Source organism: Mustela putorius, unplaced genomic scaffold, assembly GCF_011764305.1.
Source record: "Mustela putorius furo isolate JIRA1106 unplaced genomic scaffold, ASM1176430v1.1 tig00003858_pilon_pilon_pilon, whole genome shotgun sequence".
NCBI lineage: Eukaryota > Metazoa > Chordata > Mammalia > Carnivora > Mustelidae > Mustela > Mustela putorius.
Window position 1 is genome coordinate 11,529,834 of NW_025422010.1, and position 26,181 is coordinate 11,556,014.

At 38.4% G+C, this 26,181-nt stretch overlaps 1 pseudogene; it reads right to left on the bottom strand.

Annotated features, from left to right (window-relative positions):
* Nucleotides 1-319: 319 nt before the first annotated feature.
* On the bottom strand, nt 320-24,980 carry LOC101681297 (annotated as a pseudogene).
* Nucleotides 24,981-26,181: the final 1,201 nt, after the last annotated feature.

Sequence of the window (26,181 nt, forward strand, 5' to 3'; positions counted from 1 at the left end):
AAAATTTTAATCCACTGATGGGATATAGCTAAGCATCTTTTAAAACTGAACTTCCCTTATATTATTTTTTTTAAGGGTGGGATTTACTCTTTATTTACATGGTACTGTAAGATATGAGATTCCACATAGAAATAAGTGACCCCCTGAGAGGAGGACCTTCATAGAACATGTCCAGTTTGGAACTGTTCAAGTAGTTTCCCTGTAAAAAGTGTGACAATTAACAAAACACATTTAAACAGACTTCTTAGTAGAGAAAGAATAAGACAAACTTATACCAACATGGTATACAACAAACTACTTTATGCCTCAGCTGTACAATCTAGAAGTTCTATGTCCTAGGAGTGCCATCTTGAACTTGGAATGTAGAACTCTCAGAGGTAGTTTCTGACCCAACATTTAGATCTTCATTTTCCCCTACAGAAAAATACTTCTGTCAAGTTTTTTATTTATTTATTTATTTATTTATTTATTTATGAGAGAGAGAAAGCATGTGGGTGAGGGTTAGGAGGGGCATAGGAAGAGGGAGAGAGGAAATCAAGCAGACTCTCCACTGAGCATGGAACGCAACGCGGGGTTCTATCTCACGACTCTGACATCATGATCTGAGCAGAAATCCAGAGTCGGGTGCTGAACTAACTGAGCCACCCGACTCTGAATCAAGTTTAATGAAGCTGTGTACACAGACTCATTTTCATGGTTTTATAGCCCTTCAGTTTTGTTCAAATCTCCACATTCTTCAATCATTATACCAAGTGTCTCATTTTCACCTAGTTTCTAGCAGCCTGAAAGATAATTGAAATGGCATCCTGAATAACCGAATACCTTTGGTATCTTTCACAGTTGAAAGGTTCCTCAATGATTCTATTATGCCACAATGAACAAGGTACACAATCTGTTCAAACATTCTGCCCCTTGTATGGTTGATCACAGCCCAGACAGCTTCCTTTTGTGTCTGAAGGTCTGACTTAGAGAGAACATCAGAGAGGAATGGACTAATCCATGATTCACAACTTGCTGTATCTTTTCCTGGTGGCCAGCTGTGATGTTTGACATTGTCCACAAGGCTTCCTTTTGAATATTAATTTTGGGGTTCATTAGCAGGCTGGGAAAGACAGCAAGTGCTCCTGCATCTATTACAATGTGTATCTGTTCATCTGTCTCCATGACAGCATTTCCTATGATTTGTTTGTCACAATGGATGATTTGGTAGCTCCTAGAAGGTTCATAAGTTGGGGAATGACTCTTGTTTTCACAGACATTTCAATCCATTCGTTTGGACCATCAGGAAGGTAGCAAATGGCCCAGCAGGTATCTGCCATTACTTCTGGATCATCACGATGCAGGAGAGGAACTAAGGTAGGAAGAATCTGCTTAACAGCTTCTAACGGAGGTGCAGGATGCTTGTTGCAACAGAAGTTTGAAAGTGTCCAGGCAAGATTAGGTAAATACCACATGCTAAAGATGATGTATCGGGAATTGCAAGGAGAGCCAATGGAGGGGTCAGCTGCCCATATGTGATAATGAAGTCTCCGAAAACTGAACTGTCACCTTCAATGTTTCCCAGAGCCCACACAGCTTGTTCACGGATGTGGGCATGGGGAGATGCCAACAGAGAAATGGAGGTGGGGATAGCACTTGCATCTTCCTCAGCCTTGGTCACGTCTGATGTCCCGGAAGCAAGGTTAGTGAGAGCCCAAGCAGATTCAAACTGAATGCTGCTATGATCACTTCTGCCCAAGAAGGACACACATTTTGGAATTAAACCAGCCCAGATTATACTGTCTATGGGGGGCTGCTTTTCCCCAGAAAGGAGTTTCCTGACAGCTTGAGTTACCCAGAGCTGGCTTTCAAATTGTTGCTATTTATGCCTTTGATGATGTCATCAACAGACCAATTCACAGCGCCCTGGTTGGTGTGGTTTTCCCCGCAGTGGAGAAGTAGCCTCATCAGGATGGGAGCTTACATTCCTCCTTATCAGCATTTGGTCATCCTTCTTAGCTTTCCTCAGCTCCACATTAACTACTATTCAGCACCGCCTCATTTCTGTACTGTCTTTCCCCGTGTTCTTGAATCTGTTAAGACGGGCAGCTGGTGAATTAGCATTCTCATTGGTGGGCGTGCCTGTGAGGCAAAGGGAGAAAGAGCCGCAGGCTCAGGCTTCCATGGGGTGGCATGGGGTGGGAGGCGGTCGGGGTGGGCAGGCTGCAGGTCAGCTGCTCTCAAAACATCCCCTAGGGCTCAGCCCAAAGATGGCATCAAACTTTCCTCATATTCTTGAGATGACTTTGGTCATGAGGGGGCTTACACTATGGTGTTGGATGACAGTGACTGTCATTACATAGAAGGTATTCACATCTGTATCGCTCTAGCTTTCTTGGGGGAACAGGAATTTGAGCAGCGTATTAAACAATTGGGAGTTTGGGGGGACCCCAAGCTAACCAGTGTAAGATAGGAACAATATAAATGAAGAACTGGGTATTGCAGCAGAAACCATGTGATGGAGCTCGGCTGAGGGAAAGGGGTAGTGTACGCTCTCCAGGAGCCCGCGTGGGCACTATGGGTCAGATCTCAGCACATGAGCATCATCAAGCCAACGACAAGATCTTGCTGTTCTGCTTGTGGAGCTACTCAAAGTTTGGTTTGGAATCTTTGTGCTGCCTCCGGTTGTTATCATTCTGGCCTGATACAGCTTGTGAAAGTTTTTTGAGCACATGTACAGATGTATCTCATCTGTGGAGGGCCTCCTTGTGTGAAACCTTCCATAGGCTGAGTCATGATTCTTGTAGCAACAATTCTAGAGTTTCTTAAAATTGCTTCTAAAATGCTGCCCAAGGGACAGGGGAAGGGAAATGTTCTCTGAGGAAGTCCCTCTAGGGAGACATTAAGTTTGTTCGTGGTCATTTAACAGGTTTAAAAAGTTGCTTGCAAAAACAAGCACAGAGAAAACATTTCCACTAAATCGGAATTCCAAAGCAGCTCTGGCAATTATCTGTTAAAGACTAAGGTCAGTGGGAGCTAAGGAATATGTAAAACATTCCTTACTAAAATCTTTGGAAAGCTGCTATCTCAGCCTAAATTCACTTCCTGGGGACATCATGACATGTCTGTCATGTTTTGTGTAACAATAATAATATCAGGACATTACTGAGCACATATGAAATACCAATTATCTTATTTAATTTTCATTTCAACCCATGATTCTACAATCAAAACCAATGGATAAATGACGATTCAGACTCAAATGTGTCTATTACATTTCCCTTAATCACATGGCTAGGAAGTGGGAAAACTTGCATCAAAAAAATGTTGCTTGCTGGGGCACCTGGGTGGTACAATGGGTTAAACATCTATCTCTTGGTTTAGGCTCAGGGCCTGATCTCAGGGTCGATCTCAGTGTCGATATCAGGTTTGTGAGACTGAGCCCTGTGTTGGACTCCTTGCTCAGTGGGGAATCTGCTTGGGATTCCCTCTCCAAAGCCCTCTCTCAAATAAACAAATAAATATTTTTTTAAAAACCTGGTGATTCACAGACCTCTACCCCTGGGGATAAAAATATATGTTTATAAAAAATAAAAAATTATATAAAAATGTTAGTTGCTAAGATTAACATCTTTTAAAAAAATGTTATTTGCTAAGAAAGAGGTTATATAGATGGTGAGAGGGTCAATTGCATTAAGCCAATTCAACAAATATCTATTGAATATCTAACATGAACCAGGCAGCATTCTGGACTTGGTGATAAATGTCTAGACTGAGTTGATGACGTAGGCAAGACTCTAAGGTCCCCGCTCACTTTTGTGCCCTTTTCCTACCAACCTCTTTCCTTCTCTCCTACCATAGCCTCCCTATGACTCACTGTATTTTTAAATTCTTTTGGGTGCCTTGTGACTGAAAGGTAATCATACTGAAAAGTAATAGTAGCAATAATGATGACAACAACAAAAGAAATAATTACTAATATTGAACACATACTTTGTACCAGCCACATACTTCTAACTGCATTAACTCATTTACCCCCAACAGCATACTGAGGTCAGCACCGTGAATACTGTGCAACATTACATCCCTTGCTTACGTTCACATGGACAGGAGAAGTACCAGAGCCAGGCTTTGAACTTGATCTCAGTTTTTTTAGTGAACAGTCCATGAGCCAGGCTCCAGCCATCCCTGGGCCATGTGCACCATCTGCTATGTTTATGGAAGGAATGTGCAGCAATCATTAGTTCACATGGAAAATAGCGCTATTTTCACTCTGGCCTCCGTATTTAGGAAGTAACATGAAGAAATTTGGCTGAAATCAGAGAAAAAGAAGAACAGCCCAAATTAAAAAGTAATGAAAAAATTAGGTTTGTGAAAAAGTATTATGAAGAGTTTGAATTATATGATGTCTAGAAAAGTCAGCAGAGGGACAACCAGAGTGTTTTCCCATATAGGATGAGCTGAATGAAAGGGTTAGGACTCGTGATTAGCCACTTCCACAGAAGGTACATCAGAAGGAATAGAGACCTTTGAGTAGAAGAGCTGAGTAAGATAGAAGGTAATGCTTCCTGACAGCTTAGCAAGACCCATTGGAAAATCTGCAAAGGGGGATTCATGAGATTTAGAGAAGAGGGCATGAATTCCAGACGGTTAAAGTGTCATTCTGTCAAAGCTTTGGACAAATGAGTGCTTTTCAGAGTGTTCTCTGTGCAGTTCCAGCAGCTAATTTATTCCCTCAGACTTTATTGAGTATCTACCGTTTGCCTGTTACTGTGTGAGCTGCCTGGTTACAGTGGTGAAGGAAAACTGATGTGGGTGGGTTCAGCCTTTGTGGAATTTACAGTCTAACAGAGCAAACAGATAAAAAAGTAAAATCACCTCCTGATACCTAGAAAACTGCCTGGCTAGTATCCTGAGGGCCTCTCCCCCTTACCATTTCCCTACCCCAACCATGTCCTGCTTCCATGGACCTAGCCAAACTGGGAGCCCAGCCCGGCTCAAAGCCTCTAGGGAGGCATGGTGGGGCAGAAAACCCCTAGAAGTTTCCAGGGCTAGCAGCCTCTGTAAAATAAAAACACAAACCCTCAAGGAATGAAGATTCCCTAGGGTAGAGGAAGTAGTTAGTCAGAGCAGGCAGTTCTAAAACTAGAAAGTGTTTTCTTCATTGTTGAGGGGAAGAAAAAGAATGGAAAGGGGGGAAAAAAGAAAAAGCCCAGTGATTCCGCGGGAGAATACCTCTAGAAGTGGCAAGATCCCTTAAAAGTGTGCGGAATCCCAGGAGTCGAGGAGATCTATGATCCCTGCCCAACATCATGGTCCCTTTGGGGGGTGGTGACACCACAGAGGAGAAATCTTTTTAGGCAGAGCAGCTCTGTGTTTGATCTGGTTTATAGAATGCATTTCATGCAAGAAAAGGATTCTGTGGCTAAAATTTGAAAACTGCTCTACAAAACCATGTCTTGATGACTTTATTCTAAGCATTTTATACTTTGAATCCAGGCTAAATAGGACCTTTATTTTTCAGCACATAGGCACCAGCAGCTCCCCTCTCCCTTCTCCCTGCCCTGCATTTATGCTCTCTACTCTTCCCTCCCTGAGGCTGTGTGCATGAGATACTGCCCCGTGTGGGGGAACCCTAAGATGGCTCTGCCACTCCTGGATCCTTCTTCCAGTCCTTCCTCTTTTTCCCTCTTAGTCTTTCCAAACTCTTCCGTCTTTGTTTTGGTTCCAGCTCTTTGGCTACATTGCACTGATGAATTAGAAAGTTAGAAAGAAATCAACAATGTATGAGTTTAGGTAGGGGTGCCTGAGTGGCTCAGTGGGTTAAGCCTCTGCCTTTGGCTCAGGTCATGATCTCAGGGTCCTGGGATCAAGCCCCACATCAGGCTCTCTGCTTATCAGGGAGCCTGCTTCCCCCTTTCTCTCTGCCTGCCTCTCTGCCTACTTGTGATCTCTGTCTGTCAAATAAATAAATAAAATCTTTAAAAAAAAGTATTAGCTTAGGTAGTATTGTCACAGAATAATTTATATTTTAAGAAGGGTGATTTTCTGGGACCATCACTTTAGTCATGGCAGCGAATGTTTACCCAATGCTTTGTTATTTGCCAGGAGTCAGGTTAAATATGTTCAAAGGATAACCTCACTTAATCCTCACTATAAACAATATGGGGAAGGCATCGTTACTAGCCCCTCTCTATAGAGAGGAAAATTAAAGCACAGAGATGTTAGGTAATTTGCCCAAGTTAATGCAATTAATAAAAGCGACAGAGGTAGAATTTTAATCCAAGCAGTTTGATTCCAGAAGCCAAGATCTTCACTGCTTTGCTCTCTTGTCCCCAAGGAAATAGAGCTTATTCTCCTAATCTATTTGTTGACTTCCTTACCCAAGTACAGCACTGTTCTAGGTATGCTCCTATCATCATGTAATCATTGTTACATTCTATGGAAAGATAACAGAAGACTTCTTCAGTAAATCCTTGCAATTTCTAAAACATACATAGAGAGTAATAGATGCTCATTACACATCTTTCCTAATATTGAGAAGTAACCTTGGAGGATTGAAATTGTCCAGATGTGTAAGTTTATATTATATATAAAACAATAATCTATATACAATAGCCTAAAATTGCATAAAGTACATATTTTCTATTTTTTCCTTTAGCCCCAGAGTCTATATGCTTATTATTTAATCATTTATAACCACTAATAAACCGATTAAATAAATCTGATTACATTTGTCAAGCTATTAGCTTTATCTGCAAATTCCTTTTTCCTTTTGGCCTTCCTTTGGGAATCATTGAAATTGGGGCCAACTTTTGACATTTGGTGAATCTTAGTAATATATCACATGCTGGTAAACATTTATAAATTGATGCCTATGTGTATGAGTGTATATGCAGAAAAACAAAACTCCGGGTACATTGGAGGAAAGATGACATACATCAGAGTCACCCACAAGTTTCAACACATTTCTAACATGTGGGATTGCCTCTGAAATAACAGATACAAAGTAAAGTTGAAAACTGGTTCAACTGCCTACTTAATTCTAATCCAAATATGTTTCATATCAAATATGTGCCTAATTAGGAATACATATCTGAAATACACAATACATAGATTCAATCTTTCACATCCCCTCAAAGAGTCTGTGCACTCTGTGGACTCCCAAGGCAGGACATGTTTCTGTCTCTTCTTGGTGATGAAGCTAGAACATAGTTAAATATGATGCCAAAATTAAGTAATGTTTTACAGTTCACAAAACCTTTTCATGTACATGAGTTCATTTGTGCATAAAAGCTGGGCTAAGTGGCCAGCCTAAGGGCCAGAGGGATGAGCCTCATTTTAAACCTCTCTGATTCCTCCAAATCCATGCTTTTTCTAATAAAATGCAGCCATCCTGTGTGTTGGTCCACAGCTTTCAACAAAAAATGTTTTGTAGAGTCATATTTGGTTAAAAATGTCCCTTTGTCTGCAGAACTATAGGACCCAAATGTTCTTACCACAAGATCCAAGATCCGTGAGACTCCAGGGAGTTCATGCAAGGAAGCTATTAGGGCTGTGTGGCCCTCTTATTGTCAGAAGCCAGTTGTTCTGTGCATATTCAGGGCAGCATTTATTTGAGGACATAGCTAGTGATTTTTGAAACATTCTTAATTCTGTGGACCTTCTGCTTCCAAAAACATAAGAGCACCGCATTAGATGTCCCCAGTTGAATCCCCACTTTTCTTATTTGGTTATGTGCTTCATAGTTAAGGATTAACTATGACATGTATGAAAATATGTACATGTATGTAGGCATGACAAGGATGCAGGTAATGTTTTCTGAATGAATTTATGAAACCACGTGGCCTAAGTCTAATTGCTTTGCTTTCTGCTTGGTTAGATAGCTGGGAGGTGACATTTTGGTTCTTATCAATATTTGGTGGGGGAGAAATTTACCATCAAGTCTGAAATTCCACTACTCAGTATTTATCAAAGTAGATATTTTAAAAATAAAAATTTCCCTCATTATTTACTTCAGAACCACAACCTAGAATTAAGAGCCCAGATCCTAAAGCCAGAAAATGTGGCTTCTAATTTTAGCTCTGGAATTTAACTAGGTAAAGATCTGTGAACCTCTCTATACTTAGGTATTTTTTTTTTTATTGTGACATACATAACATGACATTTATGTGACCATTTTTAAGTGTAGAGTTCAGAGACTTTTTTTAAAAAAAGATTTTATTTATTTATTTGACAGATCACAAGTAGGCAGAGAGGCAGGCAGAGAGAGAGGAGGAAGCAGGCTCCCCACTGAGCAGAGAGCCCGATGCAGGGCTCCATCCCAGGACCCTGAGATCATGACCCGAGCCGAAGGCAAAGGCTTTAACCCACTGAGCCATGCAGGCACCCCCAGCTCAGTGACATTAAGTACATTCACAGTGTTCTGTAGCCATTGCCGCATTCCATTTCCAGAACTTTCTCATCATCCCAAACTGAAACTCTAAACCCATGAAACAATAACTCCCCTTTCCCTATTCTCCCCACCCCCTGAGAGCCACCTTTCTACTTCATGTCTATGTGAATTTAACTACTCCAGGTATCTTACTTAAGTGGAATTGTATAGTATTTGTACTTCTGTGACTGGGTTATTCTACTTAGCATAGTGTCTTCATGATTTATCCACAGTGTAGCATGTAACAGGATTGTTTTCCTTTTGAAAGCTGAATAATATTTCATTGTATACACATACAACTTTTTGCTTATCCATTCATCATCAGTGGGCACTTGGGTGGTTTTCATTTTTTGGTCTTTGTTGATAATGCTACAAGCATGTTCACGAACCTGTTTTCAATTCTTTTGTGAACATACACAGAAGTAAAATTGTTGGATTATATAATAATTCTGCAAGTGCCACACTGTTTTCCACTGTGGCTGCACCATTTTATATTCCAACCATTTTATATTCCAACCAGCACCATTTTATATTCCAACAGCAATAAGGTTCCAATTTCTTCACATCCTCATCAGCATTTCGTATTTTCTGTTTTGTTTTGTTATGGTAAGCATCTTAATAGGTATGAAGTGAGATTTCACTGTGGTGTTGACTTGCTTTTCCATAATGATTAGTGATGTTGGACATCTTTTCATGTGCATTTTTGCCAATTGTGTATCTTCTTTAGAGAAATGTCTACTTAAGTCCTTTGTCCATTTATTAATTAGGTTCCTTTTTTTTTTGGTTGTTGTTGAGGTATAGTAGTTTACATATTCTGAATTCCAATCTCTTATTAGATATATGATATGCCAACATTTTCTCCCAGTTATATTCTTCAAAATGGAGATTCTGTCAGTTCTCATTTCATAGGTATACTAATTTCCATGGCTGTTGGGAAAAATTACCACAGACTTAGTGGTTTGCATAAGAGAAATTTATTTTCTCACAGTTCTGGAGACCAGATCTGAAGTCAATATCTTCTTCAAAAATCAAGGTATTCGCAGAGCTATGCTCCCTCCAGAGGCTTTAGGGGAGCGTCTATTCCTTGCTTCTTCCAGTTTGGGTGGCTGCGGGCATTCCTTTCTCTCTGAGTCTATGGTCAATGCCTTTTCCTCTTCTGCTTGTCTCACATCTTCCTCTGCCTTCCTCTCAGTACACTTACAATGGCATTTGGGGCTCACCTTGTCCATTCAGTATGATCTCCTTATCTTAGGATCTTAAACTGAATCACACGTACAAGACTTTTTCTCCAGGTAAGGCAGCATTCCCAGGATCACAGCATCAGGACCTGATTTGTTTGGGTGACCATTATTCAGCTGAGTAGAGTAGGGTGGTCCTGAGGAATCATGAATGGACCCATGTTAACACCTAGCAGTGTGCCAAGGCTGGGGTAAGCCATCACGAATGTTGCGAGTTATTACTATTACCTATTCAATAACAGTGGTGTCAATCGCTTCAAGTGACTATGACTTGAAATCATTAATGGGGCTTTTCCTTTTAATTTTTCTCAAGGTTAGTGGTGATGCCAACTGGAGGATCCCCAAGAGAGAGCAAGATGCTGCAAGTCTCACATGACCTGTCATCTCCGCCCATCCATTTCCATAGAGATGGAGTCTGGTTAAGGCCAGTTCAGACCTTATAAAAGAAACTTGCTTTCAAAAAGCACAGTCTGAAAGCCAACTGAAGGCCTGTGACCCGGGTGATTAAGTGGGACAAGGTTGTGGCCTGTGAACCTCGAGTCTCTTGTCTTCCCCTGGGACAGTCGGTGGTACCTGTCAAGAACAAAAGAGTGGGGAAGAAAGAACAGTTTGTAGCAAGTTTAATCACTGAAAATTCTTCTCTACAGACAGTGCTTATATCAAGTAAACTTAGAAATATGGTCATTTTGGTGATTTTGCTCAGTTTCCCAAAGCGAGCATTAGTTATATCTAAGTGGACAAACTGTATAAAAATATTGAATTATGTAATTATATATAGAATATATAATGTACATAGTAAAGTATGCATGTACATAATAAATACACATACATATAGGAAATATGTATATTCCCTTTGAGATATAAAATTTATGGAATTTATTTAAAAATTCAGAAAGTAAACATTGCTTTCCTCCTATGTGTCAGGCCCTTTCAGGGCTGGTGAGAGTATGTGAAAAAAATTGAGCAAAGCTTTGCTTTGATAACCTGCATTCTAGTGGGGAGAGAGAAAGAAAGAGGGAACAAATAAATAAACAAATATTTCATATGTCTCATGATGAAGTGGTGGGAGTGTGCTGTTTCCTACAGAATGATGATTTGAACAGGACTAAGCCCTAAAGACTGTGAGAAGACTTCCAGGAAGGTAAAACTACTTAGCATGTCATAGTTCTTTCTTATTAGTACACAGAAAACGGTGTAACTAAAATCCCATAGTGTCTTAGAGCCCCTGAGGTATACACAAAAATCCTTATACTGATAATCGTTTTTATTTTCAAGGCAAATTACATTAGAGATCATGCTTCTCACTTAAAATGAATTAAGCCAGAAAATAATACCATTCCCTATTGTCTTCTGTACTATTAATTTTGAGGCATCGTTGTGGAAAATATGCACTAACAGAAATCATGGAAACCAAACAAACTTTTTCTGACAGACTAATCATCACCAACTAGATCATCATTGTTAAGTGTCCTCTTGGAGATCAATATGTTGAAGTCCTTCAATATTTTACGATGTGGCCTTAGTTGGAAATATAATCATTGCAAATGTAGTTAAGTTAGCACGAGCTCGTTACATGGGTCCTAATGCATATGACTTTATAACTAGGGAGAAATTTGGTCACAGAGACAGATACACACAGAAGAAAGACAATGGGAAGAGATACAGGGAGAAGGGGCCGTCTCAAAGCTGAGGAATGAGGGCTGGACCAGATCTTTCCCCAACTGCTCTCAGAAGGAACTGTCTCTGTCAACTGATGCCTTGATCTCTGACTTTTGGCCTCCAGAACTGTGAACTGACCTGTTTCTATTGTTTAAGTCACCTAGTTTGTGATACTTTGTAACAACAGCTTTAGCAAACTAAAACAATCATAATTTTAAAACTATAATTTAGAAATTCATAATGACAGAGAATTTAGTATCCAGCAATTAAAAGCCCCCCTGCGCCCCTAAAGAATTCCAGAATGTTCCTATGTCATGGATGTTCTTACCATTAGATAAAAATCCGTTCTTAAGTAAAACAGTCACCCAGTTTCCAAAATTTTGGCTCCAGTGCCATGTAGACAGCATACATTGTCTTTGTACCCTGTGTGTGATAGTAACAATCCATATTTGCAGGTCTCTACAAATGTGTAGCTTTCATTATTCGCCTAATAATGAGACTTACTCTACATTTTCAGGCATTATTCTGCCTAATGACAGAAATTGTGGTCATGTCTCTGGTGTTTCAGATTTAAACTTTAGTGAATTCATGATTTTGCCTTCTTCCTGAGGGCCATTCCATTTTGAGGTCAGCTACGGAGTCACGGCCCTGGGTGGGTGTGTTGAGGAGGGGTGTGTTGAGAGCGGGATGGCACAAGACTTCTGCTATGTTCAGCCTGTTCTTTAATCTTGTGGCATCTGCTGAGCCATAACCATTCTGCTTGGCGCCCAGCAGGGACCCTTTCTCCCTATTGGTATATTTGACTATTGCCGCTTGCTTGGCAGCGCGTGGCACCACTGTGGAAGCCAGTGTTGGATGTACGCCGTCTGTCCCATGCTGATTTCCAGCCTCCTTCAAGTGCATCAGCCTTCCCTCGGGTCATTCATGCTCCTTCTTGGGGGTGGTAGGAAGCTTTGGGATCGCTCTCCTGCCCTTCGGAAGTTGAGCACAGCTGCCCGGACTGTCCTAGCCTGTCTTAGCTTACTTAGACCCGTCATCACCACCCTAATGGCTACACGATAGAGGAGGATGTCATATTTGGTTTGCTCTATCGGCTTTTCTGAGCCTTACGAGTCCCCTCTATCTTGGGATCTCCAAATTTTCTGGGGGATTTTTCAGTGCACCCACGCACTGCACACACTTTCTGGAGCTCAGCTGGTCTCCGTGGAGGGCAAGGAAGCACAGGGCTCTCTCAGAATCATCACCAGGACCAGCCCGGGGAGCACTTCCCTCTGCTTACACAGAAACTTGCTCTTCAAGTGAGCTGTCAGCTTACACCTGGATCAAGCATTTTGTTTGTCTTCCACCTCCTGAAAACTGAGAATTATGAGATCTCTAGTCTCTGGAGCAGAAAAGACCTACATCTGGACGTCAAAAAGGTGAATTCCTAGGAAAACAGAAGAACAACAGCAATGCAGTGATGCCCCAGAGGGACTTAATATGTCAACTACTACTCTGTCACATGTTTTTCATTTTGATATGGTGTGTTTCCAGCGGGTTTTTTTTTTCCTTGCAGAAAGGGGATTGCTTCTTTTTTAATATTTTTGTTGTCGATGAGAGTCTTTGTTCTCCCTAGTGTCTACATCAGACCCTATTAGTTAGTTGGGTGCTTGAGAAAGCACGTTATTTCGCATATTAGAAAAATTAGTCAGTATGATGATGTTCCTGCTTTCATATCATTGTTTAGGAAATAAAGCATACGGTTAATGATTGGCTATTAAATGTGCATAGTAAGTTGAATATGTTCACAAAGAAAAAGTACCATTTCAGCCCTCTTCTAGCGTGTGATTGAAGATGCAGTAGAAGGGTGCCTGGTTGGCTCAGGCAATAGAGCATGTGACCCTTCATCTCCAGGTGGTGAGTTCAAGCCTCACATAGGGTATAGAGATTACTTAAATAAATAAATAAACTTTAAAATACAGTAAAGCAACCAGTAAAAAAGACCAGTAAGTAATTTTTACTTTCTTTCTGTACTGATATTTATTTCACTCTTCAAAAATGCATGTAATTTGGGGCACCCGGGCGGCTCAGTCTGTTGGGCATTCGCCTGCCTTCAGTTCAGGTCATGCTCTCTGGGTCCTGAGATTGAGCCCTGTGTGGCTTCTCCCTCTCACTCTGCCCACTCATGTTCTCTCTCCAAATAAATAAGAAATAAAATCTTTAAAAATGCATATAATTTATTAGCATTTCTTTAGAAGTTTAGTTTTCTTCATACTGAATCAACTTTAGAGTTAAGAGGTCTTTGAAATTTTAATTTATAATTTTCTAATTTTATGGGATAGAGAATCAGAGAATTCACATGATTTGTCCAAGCTCATCCAGAAATCAAGATCTTCTGCCTCCCCAAGAGAAGCCTCTTTTTTATTAATTAAAAAAAGTATTTTTTTAAAATTATGTTATGTTAGTCACCATATAGTACATCATTAGTTTTTGATGCAGTGTTCCACGATTCATGATTTACATATAACACCCAGTGCTCCATGCAATTTGTGCCCTCCTTAATACCCACCACCAGGCTCACCCATCCCCCATCTCTCTCCCCTCTAAAACCCTCAGTTTGTTTCTCCGAGTCCACAGTCTCTCATGGTTCCTCTCCCCCTCCAATTTCCCTTCCTTCTCCTCCTTTTACTATCCTGTGTACCTCTTACACCAGACTTAGAATGTTATTTATGAGGAAATTTATGTTTAAGGTATGCCTGAACAAACCTGCAAAAATAGTATTGGGGTGGGGGGTTTAAAATAGGGACAGAATCCAATTTATTAATATACTTTGCCTGCCATATATTGTTCCACTAACAGAAAATTCCTCAGAAATGTAGTTCACAGCCATTCTGAAACATATCCCAGGTCTCTGTAAGTTACAAAAGATATGATTGGCACTTAAAGGTATTTTTTAAAACATAGGATATGGTAAAACAAAATTGAGTCATTTTTCCCATATATAAAAATAAACTAGATTGAGCTATTTTATGTTTTCATCCACTTTCAGAAATAATCAGTGATGCAGCTCTGGAGAAAGAGGAGTGGACCATGTATTACAGTATCATTATTTCTGGAAGAATTGTTAGCACATCAGATAATGTGATCCAGGGAACATAAATTGACTTGAAAAAAGGGGGGTGGGGTGGAGAATTCTATTTAAATGTGTAGAAAGTGGGGATACTGTAAAGAACCAAGGATGGAGATGGACAGTAAGGCTTCTAAGATGGTAATCATATGTCCACAAGGTTGTTAGTTTGAATAACAGTAACCCATATGTGATAGGAGAGAAAAGATTTTAAATGCTGTTAAGAATTGTCCTGCCAAAGCAACAAGTTTGAATGAGAAATGCATCTTTTCGAAGCTGCAAAACCCTTTTCCCTTTGCCTAGCAGGTGAAGGAAAATCTTTGTGAAAGAGGGAATAGGGAATTCTTAACATAAATGTCTTATTTTCTGAATAATAAAGTGTTTACTATATAATCCTAGCACAGAGTTGTACACAGAGTTTCATAAGTTGTAGCCATCATTGTCATGATAGGAATATAGATTTATAAACTCCAAAAAAATCAGTAAAAAAATCTTTAAAATAAACATGTTGAACAAGGTCACAGGAATACAAATACACAAAAATCTATTGCATTTCTCTATAAGAGTAACACACAGCTTAAAAGTGAAAAAGATTTCATTTACCACAAAGACAAAATATTTGATTCTTGGAACTTGAACATTATATTTTGTTGAACAAATTAAATCCTGGGGGGGGGTGGGTGGAGAAAGAAACTTGAGAACAAAAAAGAAACAAGTACAAGTAATTCATTAAATACATTAACTCAATTACTCTATGAAGTAGACATTTTTTATATTTGACAGAAAGAGAGAGAGAGGGTGAGGGGGAGAGGGGGAGGAAGAAGCAGACTCCCCGCAGAGCGGGGAGCCCATTGCAGGGCTCAATCCCAGGACCCTGAGATCATGACCTGAGTCAAAGGCAGATGCTTAATTGACTGAGTCACCCTGGCATATGAAGTAGACAGTTTATAATATATATTATACAGAAAAGGAAAGTGAAGTACAGAGTAATAAAATAACTTGCCCAAGGTCACACCCACACTAGAACTTTCTCTGTATTGAAATGTGTGCACACTTATACACTCAAAAATACAAAGAAATCTTCAGTGAAACAGTCAAAAATCCAGTTGTCTGTTCATTCTGGTTCTGAGATGGGTATAACCATGTGACTATTAGAAAACAGAGCTTAACATCAAAGATGTTAAAACAAGAATCTTGTCTGATAAGTTCAGTTATGAAGTTAAATGTAGCAAAATAAGTACACTGATACCTTCACATCCCCATTAAAACAAAAATTTTATTCTTCACCATAATGGTACATTAACTTCATACTTTGAAGTACTCCCTCAGCTTCAAATACTTGGCAATAAAATGAGTAAAAAATAAAAATATATAACTGAAAGAAAATACAGGTTGGTAAACAAGTAAAACAGAATTTTAGAAGCAGCTCAGAGCAGTGAACAAGGCTAGAGATAACCACAATATTTGTTCCATGTCTGGAACAAGGAAGTGGTCACTATGGAGTCCAGTTACTGAGACGAGGAGAGAGGAGCCCTAGAATTTTCGTGGAGGGATTGGGGGGGACGGGAATGAGAGCTGACTTAGGAGGGGCTCCTACATACTGAAAGGAGTTAAAAAAGTGTTGAAACCCACCACCTTAATCTGTGAATTTTAGCAAACTGTAGGTCTAAGCAGGTAGGGGGACAGAAGGCCGGCAGTCAGGAATGGAACCATGCCAATCACTGGTTTCAGGAATGGGTATGTGCTATCCCCAGGGTTCCCAAGACAATGTAAGAACTCAGTTTTGAGAGTGGCCATTCATCTCCAACTGAAGCATAAAATAAGTACTATTTTTTTTTCCTGGAAATTGGTAGACTAATTAAAAGACATAACTTTTATATGTAGAATAAATAAACATATACATGCAAGAACAAAAGGCCAAGAATTGACATCAAACTTTTTTTTAAAAGATTTTATGAATTTATTTGACAGACAGAGATGACAAGTAGGCAGAGAGGCAGGCAGAGAGAGAGGAGGAAGCAGGCTCCCCACTGAGCAGAGAGCCCGATGTGGGGCTCGATCCCAAGACCCTGAGATCATGACCTGAGCTGAAGACAGAGGCTTTAACCCACTGAGCCACCCAGTTGCCCCTGACATCAAACTTTTGAGGAAGAACAAAGAAGTGGAGGATATTTCTATCAAACATAAGACTTTCATAAAGATAAAGTTTGGGGAGAGACTAATACACCAATGAACGAGAAGAAAGAGGCCTAAAGCCCAACCATATATATAGAAGTCAGATAAATGACAGAAATAACAAGTTAGTGGGGAAAGGAAGTATTCAATAAATGGTACACGGAGAACTGATCAATTCTTCTATGGAAGAAAAATTGCTGTCTACTATATACACCATGAACAAAAATCAATCCTCAGGTGGATTCAACATCTAAGTGTGAAAATTGAAACACGGGAAAATATCTTCATGACTTCAAGTTTCTTAGAGAATAAAAAAACACAAAATATACTTAAGGAAAGATGGGAAAAGGTAACTATTTTATTTTCTTTTTTTAAAGATTTTATTTATTTATTTGACAGAGATCACAAGTAGGCAGAGAAGCAGGCAGAGAGAGAGGGGGAAGCAGGCTCCCTGCCAAGCAGAGAGCCCGATGCGGGGCTCAATCCCAGGATCCTGGCAGATGCTTTAACCCACTATGTCATCCAGGTGCCCTGAAAGGTAACTATTCTAAAAAGAAAACTTTCACGCGGGGAAAAAACACTATATACTGAAAGTGTAAGTCATAGATTAGTATAAAATATGTGAAATGTACATAAACCATAAAGGATTTGTATCCAAAAACATAAAGGTCTTAAAGAAAAATGACAAAACAATTCAACAGAAAAATGATCAAAGTATGTGAATAAGCAAATGACAGAGGAAGAAACCAGAAAGATGTTCAACTTCATCTGTCATCAGGGAAATGTAAAATTTATAAATTGGTGGAAAATGTAACATTTTGCAGAGTAATTGGGAATAAGAATTCAATCATGTTACTTCTTAGTGTGTGTGTGTGTGTGTGTGTATACTTAAACTCTATGTATATATATAGTGTGTGTATAAATATATGTACATATATTAAATGAGCAGAAAAAGAGATACAGGAGAATTTTCACTGAGTTATAAACCAGCTTGTAATCTTGAAAAAATTAGAAACTGACATTATATTCAATCAGAAAAAGATATTTGGAATAATATATAACCACTAAAATAAATACACTAGGTATGTATGTTTTGAAGTGAATGAAATTTAAACAGTTTTTTAATAGAAAAAAAAGTAAAATTAAAGTATGATACGCACAGAAAATACCACTTAAAGTTTTAAAACATGAAAAACATAACCTGTATGTTTTATGTCTACATATGTATGGAGGAACAGTATAAAAAGGCACATGATTATAATAAACACTACCTTTGGAATGATGGTTAATTCTAACAGGGGTGGGAAGGGTCCTGAGTTGAGGAAGCTTGCACTGGAGGCTTTAGCTACATCAGTTATATTTCATTTCTCCCCCATGTGGTGTTTTCAGGGTATATTTAATATATTTTTTATGCATTTCTGTGTGCTTGATACATGTGATGCTTTCTTTTTTTTTTTTTTTGCGGGGGGGGGGGAAGCTTGCTTTCTCAGGTATGGAATAATTGAGACAAATTTATAATGCCTAACACTCAAATTCTATTTGATGATTGTTTAAAGGAAATGAGCATTCAATAATAGGAAACTACAAATAAATCATAACACTGGTCAATCCATATCTCTATCATTTGTTAATAAATATAAATTTTGGCAACATTAAGAAACCATTTTATACATATTACCGAATAAATAAAAATTATAAAATGTCAATTTTTATATCTGTTGGATCTGAGAATGCCATAAATTTTAAATATTTCTAATCACATTTTCAATGGCTATAGATTTTTCTGGAAAAAATAAACCAAGAAACTATTCGATGTCATTTGGCACAATAATCCTACTCTTTGGAACTCTCTAGGAAAATAAACAGATAAAAACCAATTTCATTAAGAATATTTATAGCGATGCTATTTATGATTGCAAAAACAAAAATTTAATAGGGAAAACCCAGATGTCTAAGGATAGGAGATGGCTAAGCAAAATAGGTCATATTACAGTGGAAGATCACTGCAGAGCTATAAAAATGTCAACTGTGTGGCTCATGCTGATGCATGAAAATATGAAATAATATTAATTTTATAAAGCAGAGTTATAAACATGTCAACTGTGAAAACCATGCTGACACATGGAAATATAAATTAAAATTAATTTGAAAGAGCAAAGCACACTATTTCCTGAATTCATGATTTCCACTATGAAGAAAAAACAGCAATAGTTGGCAAAGACAAGAAGAGAATTTGGAAAGGAATAAACACATTACGTTGGGTTTATTGGATTATTATTCTTTCCTTTAAAATTGTCTGTTTGACATGTATTCATTAATGAAACAAGACCACAGGGACTCTATCATAAGCGTAATGATTTTGTGTATAAACAGACATACATGTGATGCTGTGGTATGATTAGAAAATACCCATCCTTTTCTCTTTTGATATTGTTCATCCTCTAGGCAGGGGGCCGCATGATATACTAGGGAAGAACATTTTTCTTAATAGATATGCCCAGACTGAGCCATGTTAAAAGTTTACCATGGCAATGGTCATCGATTAGTTTCTTATTTTGTAAAGGATACAGCTGATGCACAGTCAGGTGTTAAATCCACAGATATAAAACTGACAAGAGTCATTTATAACAATCATGTCACCATGAGCTACAACCCTGTATTTCATATACATTTCTATATGTCATTCTGTGCCATCACTAGGGTTAATCTTCCACTTGGATCAATGCATGTATAATCAAAGGTACAAATAACCCCCCAAACACTGTAGCTTTGTACCACGGCTGAAAATCTTTTTTTTTTTTTTTAAACAAATGAATATGTGAATGACATTATGGAGGAGATAAAATTCTAACAGAAAGATAATACTAGAAAATTAAAATTAGCTCTCTGGGATAGAGAAGATGTGAAATAATTTTTTTAGAAGGACAAAATTATTTTTGAAGTCTTCTGTTTTATCTTAAAAATCCATGTACTTTCGCATCTACTGTATGATAGATCCATGTTATTTTAGTATAAATTTTTAAGCTTTTAAAAATTGAAATGTAGTTGACACACATATTTACACTTTTTTTTTAATTTCAGAAAGAAAATGAAACCACTAAATCTTTTCCAAGATAAAGGATATTTATACCTATTACTAGAAAAAAAGTTTGTAAATCATTTAATAAATTGTTTTCCAAGCACTAGTTGGTGAAAAATAATAGTATTAACTTTTGCTTCATAATATTTTTATTTGTGGATCTACAAAATAAATGCAACTAAATGCTTTACTATCAGGGATCTGGTTCTTTAAGGTAGGATGTTCTCAAGGTTGTATTGTATTGTCAGAAATCAGTGAAACCTAATTAACAACACTGTAGAATAAAACTGAAGGCCATAGAAATAATAATAATTTTTCCATTTATAAACTAAGAATAATGATGCTAATAACTCAATGTGGTGAGAGATGATATTAAGAATTGTGAAATACTTAGAAATAAAACATTAAAGGGGCATTGACAGTGTGACAACTGAATTTGCATAATTAGCTACTTCAAAATTAGCTGCTTCAAAGAAGCACCTGGATAAATGTTGACCAAAGCCTCTATAAAGAAGATTATTGGACAAAAGTTTTGAAAATAGTATTAGAATATGGCATAAGTATTATAAAACATAAGTACAGTGAAAGACCTTCACTAATATGCTGAGTAAACAATGAGGGATTCAATGCACACAATTGACACGTGGTACTCTGGCTTATTGGTACTTGTATCCATGGAAAATTCAGTTTGGTTGTTAAGACTGTTTGTGATAAAGTAGGTGTCCCACCTTTTGATTCATGTTTGCCGTTCATTTATTGTGGTGGTGGTCCATTTCCAAGTTTAATTAGAGCCTTTGGAAGCAAGAGAACAGAGAACAAGCCTGTGCATTGGAACTTAGAACAAAAACCAGGGTGTCATACCTGAGTTGGGACCCAAGGTAAGATAATATAAGAGTTAAAAAGAGCAATTGTATGGATTTTTTTTTTTTTGAAGATGGAGGTTTATCAAGTTGCATATCCAAAGCTCTCCTTAATAGCACCCGAGTCATTCCATATGCCAGAGCCCAGAGTTGGCACTAAATAGAGTAAGAACTAAAGGAAAAGGAACTAAGAGGTGGAAGGGAGGTAGACGTTAGTTTAGGAAATGACAGGGATTAAAGAGTAGACTATGAGCCCAGACAAATAGGCTAGTTGCTTGCATACATTTCACCATAACAATGATTGTGAAGATTGGCAGAGAAAGAAAAATCTGAAGCAGAATATTGAAAACATATACGAAATATTACATAGGTCCCTTGGGGTTAAATTGTAGCTGTAGCACCTCCCATACCATCCTTGTCATGCTCAGGTATAGATCGAGCAGTTGGTAATCATCTCTTCTGGTAATTGTTTGAATGTGCCTATCTTCAGAGCCACTCTATTCATGTAAACAGGCGTAAAATCTTGGAATCTCCAACACAGAAAGGCTTAATAAATTTCATCTAGGTCAAGCCTGTATTGATGAATGAATTTCCTCCACAGCTCATTTCTGATGAGCATTCACCCAGCTTGCCCTGGAACAGGGTGCAGTGGTTTTTTTTTTCCCAGAAACTTTTTGAGCATATAATGTGCAAAGAACTGTGCAAGGTCCTGAGAGGGATATAAAGTTAAATTAAGACATGGAAATGTGGAGAAGTTACTGAGTAGCTTCCTATCCTGGAACTCCCTATCCTGATCCAAACAAAGCCACTGAAACAAATTAAAATGACAAGGCAGTCATTCCCATGGTCTAGAAATATACAAACACAGAGACACACAGTGGACTGCAGGGGCTAAACTATCAGAGACAAATGCAGGTCCATTCTTCTCAAAAAAGCATTTCATGCTAGATGGAGGACTGGAGCAAGACTCAGTATCTAAAACTGGGGTCAGGTACTCTCACCTGGCTCCGCAAAGGAGCCAGAAAGCAGATACTTCTGCAGGCTTCTGGCAGTGCAGCCAGAGAGAGGAAGGTTTAGGACCTAGACCAAGTTTCTCCCCATCTAAACCCTCAGTATCACCATAGACTGGAAGTCTAGCACTTCCAGGACAAGCCCTGAACCTGGACAAGAAGGTGAGGACCAGGTAGAGGCAGAAAATGGAGGGCAGTGGAGAGAGGAAGGGGAGAAAACACATCTCTACTCGAAGACTCCAACGATAACTGACACTGAGAAAAACAGGCAACAAACCAAAATAGGAAGAGGAATTTACTGGCATTAAGGTGTAAACAGGAAAAAAACATCAAAATAACTTTGAAATAAGCATGGCTAAGAGATTCCTCCCCCGCCCCCCAGAAATAAAGGAATAAAATATATGAAAGAAGTGATTACAAAAGGGAAAAACAATGACCATCTCATTAGAAATCGAATGGGCATCTGACAATATCCAAACTTGTTCATGTAAACAAAAACAAACAAAAAAACACTTAGTAACAAAAGATACTGGAACTTCTTTAACCTGAAAAAGGATCTCTACAAGAGACTACAGTAAACACGGTAACTTTAGAAGCATCCTTACTAGAGTTAGGAGCAAAATAAGGCTGCCTTGTATCCCCTACAGGTTCATAAGTACTTGAGGCCCTAACTAATACACAGCGATTAAAAAGTATTTGAGAAATAATATCATCTTTTATAACTCAGAGTAAGGAAGGATTTCTTTCAAAGAAAATTCAAAAATCAGAAGGATAGAGGCTTATAGTAAAGGATGCACCAAATTCATCCTAACAGTTGTTGTCTCTGCAAAAACAGATAGCAAGAGAGGAAGAGATGAGAAAAGAATTTAACTTTAAATATTATGTCTTACTTCTTGAAACACATCAAGTATAAAGTGTGAACTGATAGTCTTTCTAATTGGTGGATGCATGGGTGTTAATTGCATTACCTCCTACATTTTCTAAAAAAAAGAATTTGTCGAAAAGGACAAAAAGTAAAAGTAAAATCCCACAGATAATTAAAAACATAAACACTAAGTTAAAAGTTATGGTTTCTCTTCTTCAGAAAACCATAGTTCTCAGAACTATAGTTCTCTATATGTAAACTAGTAAGGAATTACAGTTAAAACCAAAATAATATAAATGCAATATAGATGTATAAACAAAATGCTATAGGTATGTAGGAGAAAGAAAAAAAGTAAGGTAATACAGTTGATAAATGACTCATGGGAGAGATTTCATTAAGTGTTGAATCCTCAAAGGTACATCTTATTTTAATATTCAGAAAAGCCTTGATAGAAGAGGGCTCCCGGATAAGGCTTCTGGGCAACTTGACAAAACTTGCAGCCATTCTGAGAACAGGGAATATCTTGTCTTCAGCAAGAGAGTGGGAGATGGAGCTGGTTGTGCTGTCTGGGGTAAAGCGTGGTGACCTGGAAACATTTCGAGTAATGTCTGGACTTGGAAATATGGGCCAAGGATAGCCATGAAGGGTTTTTGAAGCTTCTGAGAGGGGACAGCACTTGGGGCATCTGCCTATCCCTTACAACAACACATCAGGTGTGGGCATCTATAACCTTCTGAATATGTATGCTGCCCACTTAGAAGTTAAGAGTAGACACTTGAGTCCATCTGGGCTAATTAATCTTTCCCTCCCAGGAAGGAAGAACTAGCATCCAGCAAAGGGGATCAGTCTGTCACGTGCTTGAACTGGAAGTGATATGAAGTTGGGCCTGGAGTGGTTGGCTATCTGCTGAGACGGAGAAAGACACCGCATGTCCAGAGGGCAGGAGAGACTTGAGAGACCAGAGACTCGAGAGACCAGAGTATCACCTGGAGTGATAAGGACCTGACCCTGGAGAGTCAAGCTGTTCTTCCCAACTTTGATTCTAGAAATACCTCTGATTCTGCCTGATAAAATTGCTTTTTTTTTTTCTAAGTGACCTCCATGGGGTTTTGTCTTTAACTAAGGCCAAAGGAGGTGAGTAGGCTCAGTGTTGTTAGAAGTACAGGGGAGTCCAGCAGGTAAATAACCAGATGATGACATGAACTAGGACAAATTATACAGCCATTTATGACCTTTAAGAGAAGCATTTCAGCAGAGTTCTGGAGTAGACTTCAGGCTTGAACTCCCCCTTCTGTATGGGGACAGAATGGTTTTCTGTATATTGGTTGTTTACCCTTGCGATGGCATGGCTGCCTGTCAGCTACAGCTGCTGACCAGCATCACTAAGGAGAATCTTCCAGTAAATTACCAGTCTGGAGTATTTGAAGTATAGTTTCCACTGGATGAGTGTGGTTTTTAGCACACCATTGAAAAGCTGAAAAATCCCAAGTCAAACTGAAGTCCTGGGCCATCTATAATTGAAGACATTAATTTAATTAATCCACCACACTCACAAAGAAGGATTTTTTTCCTGTTTAGATGGAGTAGGGAACTATCCGAAGGTCAATGGGGGGGCGTGTTTCAAGGATGTCCTGAATCGCTGAGAAGTTTAGTAATAAAATAGAAGGCTTAAAATTACTTAGCAACAATTTCCTTATTCTTATATTTTATGTTGTTGGCTCAACTAGACCAAACTGGTGAGCTTTGTTCCATTCAGGGATATAGATAGATAAAAACCTATTTTCTGGATAATATTAATTGTTCAGTAATACAGAGTAATCAACTGTCTTCAATCCAGAAACAATACACGATATTTAAGTTCAAGGTATTCACTTGGTAACTGAAAGCCTAAAGAAACATGCATCTTTTTTTCCTATGAGAATGGATAAAGTCTTTTTATTTCTTTAAGCAAATGTCACTTTAGTAGTTTTAGGTTGATTCATACTTGAAGAATTGAAGAATTTGTATTGGAGGTATTATAATGAAAAAGAATACAGGCATATTCAGTATTTTTTCATGGAATCATTGATGTTAAGATAATGTACTAAACAAAAAACCCTGACCTTTTAATTTTGGTTAAAGTTTTAATAAAATAGGAAAACTAAATGTAAAATGGAAATAATTCAAACACACTTTTATTTAAGCAGTTAGTATGGAAGGCATCATTGATACTTTTGAATTTTGGGGATTGGGTCAAGAGAAAGTTAAGAAAAAGTCATCCTTGCAGAGGTTGAAAAGAAAAAACAAATCAGCGCATTATTCTGCAGTACCAGCCCTCACAGAAGATGGTTTGTAAATATACTGCTGATGGAGTTTTTTAAAGCACCCAAATCCAGTCAAGGTGACCTGGAATAACCCAAGGATTGGAATGCAAATGGAAAATGGACCTCAACGAAGAGCATCATATCCAGCTGACTCAGCCTTTGGGCATCTTGGCTGGAGACGTCCCTTTATGAGAATGGTTCTATCAGACAGTGGTCTCTTGTCGACACTACCCACTAAGAGCCAGCTTACCTTGTTTTGATTTCATGGCCATTGGGCATTCCTTTAACTAATTTGCCTTCCTTTGTAGGCAAGATAGGATGCCCACCACTGCCACGGTGATGGGAATGTAGTGGTGGGAGTGTGCTGACCCCCAAACATCCATCTTTTTGGCATTTATATCTGCCAGTTTCATTGGTATTCTTGTCTTTAGCTGGTTGCCTTAGCCCAATCACTTCTGGGAGAATTAACAGACTCAGATTTCTGGACCTACAATGTTAAGAACTAGACCCAGCCCCTAAACTTGGTGATTTCGAAAGGAAGTACTCTGCCATGAGACATACCCTCTGTAGCCAGGTGGCTTCTTCCATGATGGCAGAGGCAGGAATAACAACTGCCTTTCCTGACACCTGCCATGTGTTCTACATATCATCCCACCTGTTATTTCTTAGAGAATGCACATCTAGCCACTGTTATTTGGGGCATATATCTTTTTAAGAAAGTATGAATTGCCTACTCTGAATTTCCCATTTTTCTTTTTCCAGCTCTCTCACCTTGGAGATGGTATGGTTGTGTCATCAATATCTTTGAAAATGCGATTAAAGGGATGCCTTGCTTGCCTTCTGCAGTTTTCAGGCCTTTTTCCAAATCCTATTAGTTCATTCAGTATGGTTGTAGTGGAAATTGAAGTTTGCCTATTGATGTAAGGATCCTAATCTTGTTCAGTTTACACAGATTTTAAATATCATCAGAAAGATTGTGTAGAAGTTGGATTTTTAAAAATTCAAGGGAGTGTACCTGGAAAAGGGTTTTTTAATGCTATTTTATGAGAGCTTTGTTCTACCAAAAAAAGTGAAAGTGTAAAAATAAATAGATTTCTATATAAATTTTAAGTCTTTAATTCAAAATTGTATAATGTGCATATTGTTTTACTTATGAGGCTTTTTAGTATCATCTGAAGTTAGCTTTAATTCTTCAATATTATTTACATTTCTGTCTGAACCAGTATTTATACTTAAGCAGAACTCTATGTAATTATTTATATATCAACTCATTAAGAAAGCTTAAACTTGGACAGTCTACTTAGGAAAATATTACTGTAACAGAGAAAATGTGGTGTGGTGTGAGTAAAATTATTAACAATGGCATTAATATGAAAATAAACTTGAGGATAATAATTATTGATGATAAATGGCGACCAGTGAAATGATTTTAGCTGCAATGGACAATTTGTTTGTGGAGTAAGCATAGAATGC